The sequence below is a fragment of the Cavia porcellus genome, unplaced genomic scaffold (assembly GCF_034190915.1).
Source record: "Cavia porcellus strain 051 isolate PalLab524CR breed Dunkin Hartley unplaced genomic scaffold, mCavPor4.1 scaffold_13, whole genome shotgun sequence".
NCBI classification, from domain to species: domain Eukaryota; kingdom Metazoa; phylum Chordata; class Mammalia; order Rodentia; family Caviidae; genus Cavia; species Cavia porcellus.
In genome coordinates, this window is record NW_026947496.1 from 41,089,905 (window position 1) to 41,101,720 (window position 11,816).

Consider the following 11,816-nt stretch of genomic DNA (forward strand, 5'->3'; position numbering starts at 1 on the left):
ATATATCACCTCAGTCTTCTTCCACCTACAGTCTTCTGGGATAGCTGCCTAGACCTAAATAATGCCTTCTTCTGCCCTTGATTGGCTCCTGTCAGCCAGCCCCTCTTCACCTTAAAGGGAAAGACCCCAGTTCTGGGCTCAAAGTTCAACTGACCTGGGCTTAACCTCCCACAGCTTCAGAAATTTGTTTACGCTCTTTGGAGAAGCCCTCACAGCTGACCTCACTGGTTTCCCAGCACAAAATATCATTATACTTCTGATTTGTGATACCCAAGTTGCTCACTGGAAAGACACAAAAGCTCTGCTGCAATATGTGGCAGAAACTTGTTACAAGAAACACACACACACACACACACACACACACACACACACACACACAAATTTCTTGGAGCTTCTGGCCTCTGTAGAATCTTGATCCTTAAGTCCACAAAAACAATGTTCACTCAGATGGTCAGCCCATGAGAGTACCCATCAGCCTATCTGTACAAATACTTAGGGCTGGTCACTGAGGGCTTCCTACTCTCCACCTGATCAAGAAAGCTAAGAAGCTTACCTTGGGCCAAAACCTTACTGTCCAGGTGATATATTCTGTACCTGAATAACTGTGAACCACTCAATCTTGCCATGTATCTGCCCACAAAGCTTGGCCAACCAGATCATGACTGAAAAATAAACCCCTTATAAGGCACTGAATACACTGTTTTTACCAATGGAAGCAGCTCTGTTAGGAATGAGTTCAACAGGTCAGATGTGCTGTGGTGACCTTGGACAAAGTTATTTTAATCAAAGCACTCCCCCTACTTGCTTCCTGCTGCTGTTTGGAAACCTGACACCAATAACACCAAACCTTTATTCCTAAGCCCTCTGTGGGGATCCACTTTACTGAAACATCAACCCCAGCTAGAAAAACTTTATCCACTACTCTCAGATGATCCGTTTTAATCAGAGCCAGACCTGTCCATACCATAAGTTCTACAAACTCAAACCACAGCTCTGGCATCCATACCCCTGCAGCCAGCTCAGGCTTCAGCATTTGTGTCACTGACCTCATCTCATTTAAAGATATATGGATAGACTTAGTGCTCACCTACACCTACGCTTGGGCTGACCTGAAGCATTCTCTACCTGCACTGAGAGGGCAATAAAATTTCATAGGTTCCTGTTGTGAAAAAATCATCCCAAGGTATACCTACCCTTGATCATTAGCAGCAAAATGGGTCTGTATTTGTTTGTAATAGAGGTATCTAAATAAAAACCACATAGAGCATACAGGCCACAAGCTCTAAAAAGCTGAGAAAATAAAACATAACTCTGCAAAAACAGCTTATAAGTAGCTCCACAAAAGGATCAGGTACACCTGTAAACACTCACTCCTGCACACATTTATAACTTAAGTGCATATTAACTACCTCTACTAGTTTCAGAAATCCAGCTTTACATCCAGCATTCCAGAGTCCTGGATAATTCACCTGGACAACACAGTTCCTTTGGGACTCACATTGAAGAGATAGCGCACTCAAAGCCTGGCTCTGGTCACTCTGGATGCTGATGAGTCCATGCATGGCTGAAACCTGAGGCCACCATTCACATGATTGTTCCATACTTCAATGCATTACTCTCATTGATTTTTTTTTTCCCCTTTTCAAACTGCTTACCCTAGTCCTTGCTTTGCCTTAGCTCTTTGGATGATTTCCCTGAGAGAATAGAAAATAACCAGCAAGGCCCCTACAGATGATAAAGATTTGATGGGCATCAAAGGCACATTGGACACGCTCCTAAATCAGATTAACTCCTTCATTCCCTTGTCAGATTCAACTTAGGGAAAGCCCTATAATAAGGGAAACAAACAACAAACTCCTGGTGGGAATTTACAAGATTAGTGACCTTGGCTATGGCCCATCCTTGGACCATTGACAGCACCCAGTATTATTGCAATGTTATTGCCTTGTTTTAGAAGATCATATGTAGCATGCCTAGCACAGATTTGCCAGTGAGACTAAAATAGTTGGGAAATATAGCAAAAGATCCCACCTCACCAACCAGTGTACTTCCTTCGCTAGCTACCTAGGTAAAAACTTCCATTATAGTTCCTGTTACTTTTGTTTCTTAGAAATGGTTGGTCTCTGTGGTGTATACTGTAAGAACCAACTGACAAGCCATTCTGCCTCTATGCTTTCTGCCCGATTATTTCATATAAACCATAGACCACCAGAGATCATGGCCTGATATTTTCAGAATGATCTCAATTAGTGCTCATCAATGTAAATCTACCTCTAAACCCTGGGTGTTTCTGTTTGCTACAGCAGTCTGTTCCCAAACTTTACTATAATTTTTCAAACTTAGTTGTCTTTACTTCTTTGGGCATATTATAATAGTCCATTTAAAGTCTCTTTGTAGTAAACCCAGCATTTGGGTTCTCTTGGAAATAACATTTCTTTTTGCTACTTTTTTCTGGTTTGTGAGTGTGGTATATATCATATTTATTTAAATATCACATTTTATTTTTATTGAAAACTGGACTTTTTATATATTATATTATAGCAATTTTGCTTTCAGGTCCTTACCCAAAGTTTCTTTGTGTTGTCAGATATTTTGTTTGATTTTTGGATTTGTTTTCTCCTGGGTGTTTTTTTTTTTTTTTTTTTTTTTTTTTTATTCATTGCTCTGGATTAATACCGTAGCATCTTTGTTCCATAAGCTTTTGCCACTGAGTTTCTCCCTATTTTTTTTTTTTTAATATATTACTGTTTTCATTTCAATTTTAGTTTTCCAAGAATCACCTCTGGGTTAGTATAATCAGTCATCTGGTAATAATTGTTCCAAAATTTTCTTAAGAAGTTTCACTACTTGTCTTTTGCCCTGGGTCAAAGAAATAGGTGTGGTGAAGTTTTCCTTCCTACTCAGGAATACAAAAGAGACATAGCTTTCACTTACTGCTTGGGTAGGAGCTCAAGGGGTGCTGGAGATGAGGGACAGTGAGTGGCATTCACTTTTTCTAGATCTGTTCTTGACATACATAGAACTTGCACAGCATGCAACTTCCTAAAGCCCTAGAAATATATCACAGATGCCAGCATTCCTTATATCATCTAGGTTATCCAGGAATTCTTTTTAAATTCACAGTCAGATTGCTGATTGCCTCTGATGACATCACTCACTCCCATGGGGAGCTACAATAGTATAAGCAGATGGCTACTGATTTGATAATAGTCTTAGGTTACTATCTTTTATTCACTGAACTTAGCAATAAGCCAAATAAAATAACAAAAAATTGCAAAGGAATTTAAATCGTGGCTAATGATGGATGTGAAATAAGCAAAAACTGAAATACATTTGAAGTACACTTTATTATGTGCTGTGACACTAATTCACATTTTTGCAGCTCTCTTTATTTGCCTTTAGGGTCTCTATTTTTTTATTCTTTACCCTTATTGCATTCAGTACAAGACAATTAATAGTTTTTAAAAAGAATACAAGCTTGTAATTGATTGAAAAATATATGCTAACTTTATGAATGCTCTACTTTATCTCCCATCACTATTTTTGAACATCAACTTCACTAATTTTTCCATTTCTCAAAATTTTTACTTTAAAATATTTTTAATGTTATAATTCTTTCATGGCAATAATTTAATGTTATAATTCTTTCATGACAATAATTTTAGAACTTAAAATCAAATGTTCTAGCTGAAAAAGACTCTTTACTCTTTAAGTGACAGTGATTTTGATTTTGCTTATTTCAAGGGCTTTTGTAGTTGTAATATTGAAGTAAAATTGACTTTATAATGGCAAAATAGCTCCACACCTTCATCAGCTCATTTTGTGAAACTGCATTTTAAGTGATTCAGAAGGTAACATTTAAAGGCAGCCTGTGTGCACTTGGACTATAAGGAGGTGAAAGCCAGGAACAATTAAAAGCTAAAGAATACCCTTCAGGGCCCTTTGTTCTCCTGTTGTCTCCCATTCTAATTCAAAGCATACATACACTACAATAATGAATGCCCTTGCTCTAAAATTACTCTCATTAATTTTCCATCTATTTCCCTTTGAATGACTCATTGTAGTATAGAAAATTTTTTATTCCTGCTGCCTCTTAAATCCTGTCAAAGCCTCCTTACTAACCCTCTTCTCATAATTCAGATGTACATATTACTTATATACAGAGTTAAGTAAAGAGCCTCAATCAAAATCTTTCTTCTAAGAACATCATGCTGATTTCCAGTCCTGGACCTGGATCTTCACTTTTCCAATGGCCTGGAAAATAATCTTTTCATTTATCAAGGAAAGAATATTTAAAGTCCATCAAGTTTAACCTAGGCAGACTGTGATGTTCACTAATACATGCACATTTTCTATTGTCAAGTTGAAAAAAATCATTTATTTTGCCAACCCACTCACATAATAGCATCACTTTTTCTAGTTCTTAATTTGGAATTATCAAATATTTGTAAACTGAAGCAATTTCAGGGTCAGACCAGTTTATTTTCCAGCTCAGTGTGTTGTAGTATTAAACTACCCACACCATTAAATAGTGGAACTAAAATATTTTTCTTACTGAATATAATTACGAAGTGTAACTATTTTCATTTAAAAACTTAATTTTGAATAGTTTTCATTTACAAAAGTATAAATAGGTTATAGAAGATATTCATTTAGCTCACAGTTTTCTTTTATTTGTCTCTTAGTATGGTAGAACAGTAGTACACTTGCCACAAATGATGAAATAATCTTGCTCCATGAACTTTAACTATATCCATATATTATTCATATTCCCTTATGGTTTTTACATAATGTTCCATACCTGTTCTGGAATCCCATGAAGTGTGTCATACTGCATCTAGTCATGTCTCCTTTTGTCTGGAACAGTGTCTCAGACTTTTTTGCTCTGGATGACTTTGTCAATTTTGAGTAATAATAGTATTTGTAGAATGTACCTACAAAGAGATTCATCTTTTTACGTAATTAAGCTACGACAGTGTGAATTTTAGAGGATGATCATATATGCAAACTTTAACTCTCAACACACCTATCTACATGACAGTTGTTATCAACATGATGCTCATATGAATTTTAATTTCTAGGTGATATGTGTCAATTTTTACTGCCTAGTAATTATTCTCATCTTCTTTGCACTGTGCATTCTTTGGGAAGAAACCTATGTATTAGAGTGTACATAGGTAAATAACATCTCTGTTTCTGGCCCCTATAAGGGATTATGTTCTATATCCTAGACAAAATAATAATAAATAAATATTTCAATTCTGCACATGAGTAATTATCATTTTATTCATGTATTTATTGAATATTTTATTCCTATCATTGTGAACTTATGGGTATCATTTTATACTTTGTACAAAAATTTGACACAATATATTTAATGTTATATAAATTTTTCCTGTATTGAAACTGAGAGCCTCTCCCTTATTGCCATGATTTTCAGACATAAACCATCTGCCCATGCATGATTGTGGTAGCATTTCTTAACTTCTAACACCATCGAATGTTCTTGGCTTATGTATTTCCTCCTGTGATCTTAGAATCAGTCATTTCTCCAAGCCATGTTGTTGGAGAATAATATAAAAAGCCTAGTTTCAATCCTTACTTTGCTCTTTGCTATTGAGAAATCATTTCTTCTAGATCCCCTCAAATCACAAGGCAAGAAAATATGTTTGTATGCTTGTATAATAGTCCAAGTATATCCACAAGTCTATGTGTGTGTATATATATATATATATATATATATATATATATGCAGAGATATATAATCCTTTCTAGTTGTCATATGGTAAACTATTAATGTTTAATTTTCATGTCCTAAATGGCATATTATGTTGTAAATATTTTCTTGTGCTTATTTCTCATCTCTATATTTAATGAGTTGTTACTTCAAAAGTGCAGGTCATTTTAAGAATTGTCCCTCTTGTTCTCCTAATGGGTTTTAAGATTCTCTGTATATTTTGGGTACAAATCTCTTATCACCCATGTTTTGAAAATATTTTATCTGAGTCTTTGTCTTGTGTTATCATTATTTTAATAATGTACTTCATGCAGCAGAACTTTTGATTTTAATAAAACATTGAGTTTTTAATGGAATATTTATTTGATATTGTATCTCAAATCTCATTCCTATAGCATTTTATGTTACATTTGTTGTTTCATTTTTTTAAAGAACAGAGAATAAATCTAATTTTTCTTTATTTATATGTCAGCCTTAAAGTATAACCAAAAAGACATTATATTTCTCACTTCACTATTTTACTTTCTTACATTCACCTGTTGCCATATATCATGAGCTTTCTGTCTTTCATGGATCTTATTATCCTCTTAAACTGTCTCAGCCCTATCTAAATGTCTAGTTTATGTACCCTAATGAGATTGCAATAAATAAAACTGCCAAACTCAACTGGAGTAGCTGTTGTCAGGTTGTGTCCTTCCCCAATAATTGTTGGTTAGAGCTGCCTCATTCTACTTACAGCCCTCATCAAGAAGACAGTAGTATGCAGTGATAGCACTGTCCTTTTGTCCTATTTGAAACAACTCAGGGCGGGTGAGGTGAAGTATATGTTGCTGTTTACCATGTCAATCCACTGAGATCTGCTTCATTTACTCTCTTGCAGATGTAGCATGTTATAGAACTCTGCTTTCTTGGCCAGATTCTTCAAGTAAAGGAATACCTCAGAATCTGTTTCTTTTGGCATTTGACTTCACATAATGTATTTTGAAAAGTACAAAGCTATACAAAACAGTCACCAACAAATATGAACTGCTTCTGGGTGTATGAATAAAAGCACAATTAATGTGTTGCCAACTGTAGGATGCTTTCAGTTCTCAGTCAGCTTACATTTTCATGAGAAGATTGCATAATCAGGAAAATATGTCTCTCTTTGGAGTAACAACAGAGAAACATCCAACATAGAAATTATGATATAATGGCTTAAAAGTTGGTATCAGGCTATTTAAATGAATTCAAATCATTTTATTTTTATTTGAATAGTTTTAAATTTGTATGGAAAACAGCTATTACCAAAATTCTCAAAGTTCAAAAATCACATGAGGACAAAGTAATTTTCTATAGTGACACCACTTAAACACATCCTCAAGTCCCATTGAACTTATCATTTTTACCAATAAAAATTGCATAATCAAAGTATGTAGAAGCATTTGCCAGTTTGCACATAGAATTCAGCATCAGGTCAGCTGAGGTCCACAGTCTGACATTAGGTGGTTTCAGTCTTGACTCGGTGGTAGGAGTCACCAGGGAAAATCTTTATGCATTAAAATCTGAAACTTCTCAAGTTGCTTCTAGCAACTCTTGGCCAATGGCAGTTGGAGGTGTTGAATAAGCATTTTACCCTTTTTCTGTGCATGCATGATCCTGCAGCAATACCAAGCGCTCACATGCGATGAAGCAAACAATGAGCACCCTTGTTCTGGCATCCCCAATTGCCTGCTTCTCTAATCCTGGAATTGCTCCTGCATCTCATTTTCAAACACGTAACTGCTATGCCAAGCCATTGTCTCTGCTCTGTATTCTAACAACCTTGACTAAGATATGTGCTAGAAACTAAAAGTTAAAGTAGTATCCAAAAAAGATTTAGTCAAAAGGACACTTTGCAGATTGAAAGAAGCAATTTTGCTCACTTTTCCATCTCTAGCCTCTTCATTGTCCTTGGAGACTCAGGTCTCCTGCTTATGAAAAAATAGAAAGCAGAAAAGAACTGGTTTGTGTACTGTTTTTATTTTGTTTTTACCATCAAAGTCTTGTTTGATAATAAACATCAATCACATGTTAATCTATTATAATGATTACTTATCACAGCAACACTGCCATTTCTCCTTCTGATGACTTGTTTGTATTTCCTCTTTATTCCCTTCTGCTGCTATATTATTTCCTATAAAGGCAAGTGTGTGTGTTGTGAACAGAACTGTACTGGTGCTTTTATTTTTTTATTTGGTTTTATTTTCAGTATATTACTTTTATTTTCATTTTCCTGTGAGTAGAATTGTCTCTGCTCTGGCACATTAGTCCCAACCTGCCACTCTTTCTACCAACAGGTCCCTCCTGCCAGGTTAAGAGTTGAAGAAACAATTTCACTTAGCAATTGATTGGACTCAAAAATCTGTCAAGACTAGTATCAATTATGACCATTGCAGAAATAAATGAAATAGAAAAACTACAGGTCAATAATGAGAGAAATAAATGAGACTGAAATAAAAGTCTGTTATCATTTGATCTGATTACATGCTCTGAATTTACATAAAGGAGTGTAAATAGTTTCTATTATTTTCTTTCTACAGTATTTTCACTTCGAATCTATAGATGTCATACATGAAAGATTTACAATGAAATGTTCTTATTCATGAGAACTGGATTAAAAGAAAACCATAATACAGAATGATTATGTTTAAATAAAATAATAATTCAAAATTTTTTCACTAAGATGTTGGAAGGCCTGTCATTCATTGTGAAATATCTATGGTTTTGCAATGATTATAGGGAAATAGATAATAGAAGACAAGGATAGATAGTAACTATATAGAAATCCACAAAGATAGATATACTATATGAAGAAGTATCCACAACTATTTTGCTGTATGTATTCTGATGTAATATATTCAAATAGATAATGTTAGTCTTACTTCGCTACTGAGGAAAGAGGAAGTTACAATGAAGAATAACACATCTGAAGTTCCTTGCTGAGCTATACATAGCAGAATCACACTTGAATGCAGTCTTACTGTTCTTTATCGCTGATCTGTAACCTTCTAATTTGGAGGGTAATATTATCCATTCATTAAATCATTGTGTTGATAATTTGCATACTTTATTCCTTCTAAGGTAAGTGACATCTTGTCATCTCCTGTACCCACATGGTCACTGAAACCCTAAAATCCTAAGTAGCTGGTCATAATCCCATGGCTACTGCCTGGAGGAAGTGGTACCTGCAGTCAATTTGGTCTCATGCTAAAGACCAAGATCCTCATTGTTTACGCTCCACAATGCAGTTGTAGTCAGGACTCAATTTTGAGATTTAAAATGGCCCCAAAGTCTCATATGTTCAAATAGGGACTGGATTTCTTGGGTGGTATGCTTGCTACTAGGAGGCAGGTCTGGCCAGAAAAGATAGATCACTTGGAGCATGGTTAGGAAACATTTATCTTCCTCTCCAACTCCTCCCTTCTCTCTGCTGCCTGATAACCAGGGAGCGAGTAGCTTTCCTCTGCCAGAACTTTCAACTATACCCTTCTATCCTGGAGCCAGCAACAAAGAACTGGAACCTCTGAAGTCTGTGGACAAAAATAAACCTGGCCTCTTTCATGGTGCAGGTGTTGGCTGTTGCATCTTAGCAACAAGATAGTGACTGCCACACTCAGCCTCCACCCATTGTCCTGCCCTAGGAAGTTCACTTCCTGATTCAAAACTAACTATATTTTTTCTGCTATTCATGAAACTGGATATTGAATATTCTCTTTTATGCATTAAAAATAAATGGATTTGGACTGTGATAATTTTCAGATTTTCTCAAAACACTTAATTTTGTATGCATTGCATATAAAAGGATGAGGTGCTAAATCTTTTTTGCTATTGTTTTTATTTTGTTTTTATGAAGAGATAGTTCTAAGAATTGAGGCAAAAATAATTTCTATATGGAAATACTTCAAAAAACTACAAATGGTAGAATAAAAACTACCGTAATATCCACCTATGCCATATTTAAGGGTGGATTCAAAATGAAATCAGTACACAAAAGAAATTCTTGCACTTCCATATTTATTGTAGTACTATTCAGAATAGCTAATATATAAAACCAACCTTGTATCCCATACTCAAAAGAATTGATAAAGAAAATGTAGTACATATGCACAGTGCAATATTATTCATTCATAATTAATACTAATAATTAATGCTGTAATTTGCAACAAAGTGGGTAGAACTAAAGGATCCTATGTTAAATGTACTAAGCCAGGCACAAAAAGACAACTGCCAGTACTGTTTAATCTCATTCTTATGTGGAAACTAAAAATAAGTTGGCTTAAATGTAGAAGACTGACAACCAGAAAAGAAGATTGGATATATGGAAGTTGGAAAATGGATAGCAAAACACCATAGATGGAGAAACATTCTGGGGTTGTACAGCACACTAGGATGTCTACAGTTTACAAAACTCTGTTACGGTTTATGAAGAAAATAGGGGCTCAGAGGCCCCAAACATAAAGAAAGGTAAGGAGATGGAAACATTAACTATTCTGATTAAATCAGTGCCTACTTTAGGCAAGGTGTTGAAATATCACTCTGAAACCCATACATATCTGTAATTAATACATGTTACTAAAATGGCATGGTGATTCTGAAGAAGAAACTGGGTGATTCATTGTTATAATCACTAGAAATTTATTTAGATAAAGTGCTAAAATTGTAAAGCTTTCAGAAATGGCTAAAATGGGCAACTGTGGCCGTACATTCTCTATTTCAGATCAGGAAATTCAGTGTAATGAAGGAATGTTATGTATGGTTTGCAAATATTTCAATTAAATCATTGTGAAGTTTGTTGTGGTAAATAGAAGTATTTCAAAATAACTCCTAAAATAGAGGTCAAATCAATCTCTATGTCATAAAAGTAAGATAAACTCCTCTTAACAAACATTTCTCTCTCTTTGTCAGGCCCAATTAGCCACTTGCATCCCTTATGCTTTACTGTCTCTCAGGCTCATTGTCTTGAATTTTGGGTTTGGTGGGATGTTAAGTTTGATAAAATGTTTCTCCCGAATGACAAGTTTATATGTAAAGTAGGGACTTTCAAAGAAAATAATTTGCTCATCAAATTGGTGTCCAGCTCCTAAGCACTAAACTCTCCCAATGCTTTGATATGGTGTTGGGCAAGTCAAGCAGAAAAGACCCCTGCTAGGAAGGAGTCTGATTTCCAGTGGAAATCCTGAGATCTGTTTACTAAGGAGTATCTTAGATCTGGGAGTTAGACAGGATGGTTTTGTAACCAGAAAGACCCTCAAATTATTCCTTACAACTGTTTGCCTTTCATGCCCAGTTAGATTTGGCCGTGAGATTTATTTAAACTCATTTGTAACTGAGTCTAATAAATCAGGGTCACAAAAATTGATGCACTTTAAAAAAATTAGTTGTCATTCACAATAGAATGGCTTCTGAGGGCAGACATACATGGATAGTGTCTCTCTAATGCTGAATGAGCTCCTTCCAGATCTATCATAAAGTCTCAGGATTAAAACATTTCATGCTGAGAGAAACGCTGCCTCTAAATTACCACAGACTTGCATTCTGCTCAATAAAACCTTCTCTCTGATTCTATCCACATTTCTGGAAAGGCAGATGATTGCTGTCCTATATTATTATGTTTCTCTATCTTTCGCCAACTCAAATGATTAGAGGCAATTCTAAAATTTTTTGTCCTATTGTTCCAATAGGCCTAGGAACAAATTGTTAAATGCATCCATGTTCGCATTCTCAAAAGTATCTTTTTAACTGAGAAACAAAGCTCCCTCTCCTCCTTGTTAATAAGAGTCTGAGATTTGGACAGAGCTGAAAAGTTTTGCAAGCAATTTCTAATTCAATAGGCACATGCATAATAGTAAAAGGATTGTGCTCTTTTAGTGTCAAAGCAAAATCTGTATAGGGTACTCTTTATTTAATCAGATAAGGATATCATCTCTCACCTTATAATACAGGGCAAACTACCTGAACTTAGCATGTATCTTCTTACGTCAAACTACCTGATCTTAGCACGTGATTCTACATGCCTGTTCCTTTAAGGACAAATTCAAAGTAGCTTAAAACAAAGGCT